The sequence below is a fragment of the Aplysia californica genome, unplaced genomic scaffold (assembly GCF_000002075.1).
Source record: "Aplysia californica isolate F4 #8 unplaced genomic scaffold, AplCal3.0 scaffold00103, whole genome shotgun sequence".
NCBI classification, from domain to species: domain Eukaryota; kingdom Metazoa; phylum Mollusca; class Gastropoda; order Aplysiida; family Aplysiidae; genus Aplysia; species Aplysia californica.
This window is the reverse complement of record NW_004797373.1, coordinates 842,448-844,103: the sequence shown is the minus strand read 5'-3', so window position 1 is coordinate 844,103 and position 1,656 is coordinate 842,448. Positions and strand designations below refer to the sequence as shown.

General features: G+C 34.6%; 1 protein-coding gene across 1 annotated transcript in view; it reads right to left on the bottom strand.

Moving 5' to 3' along the window:
- The window catches only part of LOC101846496, a gene marked incomplete at its 3' end in the record, with an annotated part of 29,754 nt that overhangs the window by 25,930 nt on the left and 2,168 nt on the right, over positions 1-1,656 (bottom strand).

Genomic DNA, 1,656 nt, shown 5'->3' with positions numbered 1-1,656 from the left:
CCATAGTAAAACACGACGTACGGATAGGGTTAAGTGGTGGCACAGAGTTCCCCACGTCGTATGGATACCATAGTGAAATACGACGTACGGATAGGGTTAAGTGGTGGCACAGAGTTCCCCACGTCGTATGGATACCATAGTAAAACACGACGTCCGGATAGGGTTAAACAACAGCAGTACACATGCTGCCAAACGAGGCCTGCCTCCCACTGCATTAAAATTCCTGTTTTATACGTCATAGAAATAACATTAGCTTTAATAATATTATGTTTTTGTTTTTTTTTAAACTTTTGACACTTTATGTGAAGCACATTTTCTGCCAGCTTAAATTCCCAATTCCTTTTTGTCGTTACAGACGAAGTCACGGTTCAAGGTGTTACTTAATCATGTTTTATTACTGTTATTTATTGACAGGTCCATAAAGTTTCTGTTCTGTCAAAAGACTAGCTTAAGGAAAGTAATCTTTTCTCAGCTATCTTTTTTGTGCGTTCGGTTGTGTAGTGTTGTTTTTTTTTGGTGTTTTTTTGTGTTTGTCTTTTGTGTTTTGTTTTGTTTTGTGTTTTTTTGTGTTGTTTTTTTCATCGAGTTGTATACATTTTATTTATGTGTGAGGCAGCGTGGTGGAATCAGGCTCTCGTCAAAATAATCAAAGTGAAGAAACTGGCATTTTCCCGCAGATTTGAGAAATTATATCGAATTTTTGGTTTTTGGCTCAGCATCTTTCATGCCTATTGAAGAACTCATTTATGTGTGGATTTGACTGAAAAACGTTGATTAAAGGCACAGAAAATGTAAATTTTCAGTTACCACGAACTCTTAAGCTAAGGAAATAACTAACTTTTGGCAGCCTTTTTCTCACTAATTTTACCTCTGAAACCAGGTGACTCCAACTTCCTTCATTTGCAAATATCTCGACTTGATAAAAGGCTATTTTTCTCATCCAAATCAAGACAAGTAAACAAGCTTTAAGATGATACCAATAATTCTACATGCCCAAAAATTGACGAGAACCTGATTCCACCACGTCCTGCCACATTTATTGACAGGTCCATAAAGCTTCTGTTCTGTCAAAAGACTAGCTTAAGGAAAGCAATCTTTTCTCATCTATCTTTTTTGTGCGTTCGGTTTTGTAGTTGATATTTTTTGGGGGTGTTTTTTGTGTTTGTTTGTTTTTTTGTTGTCTTCTTTTGTTTTTTTAGTGTTGTTTTTTTCATCGAGTTGTATGCATTTTATTAATTTTATTACGTGTTTCTTAATCCCACAAAGTGGTGAAGATAATTGAGGATATTACTGGGGTCGAGTAAAACATATTTTCAAAGACCTACTTATTCCTAGAGGTTTTCTGAATTTCATCACGTCAGTTTTTCTACTTTATTTAAAAACAAATACTAAAATAGATGATTAGGATAGAATCTTAAGAGGTAAAACAAATACTAAAATAGATGAATATGACAGAATCTTAAGACATAAAACAAAGAATACTAAAATAGATGATTGTGATGGAATCTTAAGAGTAAAACAAATACTAAAATGGATGATTATGATGGAATCTTAAGAGATGAAACACATCAAAATCTAAAATCGTGTGTTTGGCGTGCATGTGTGTGCACGTGTGTGCGTGTAATGTGTGTGTGTGCGTGTAATTTGTGTGTGTGT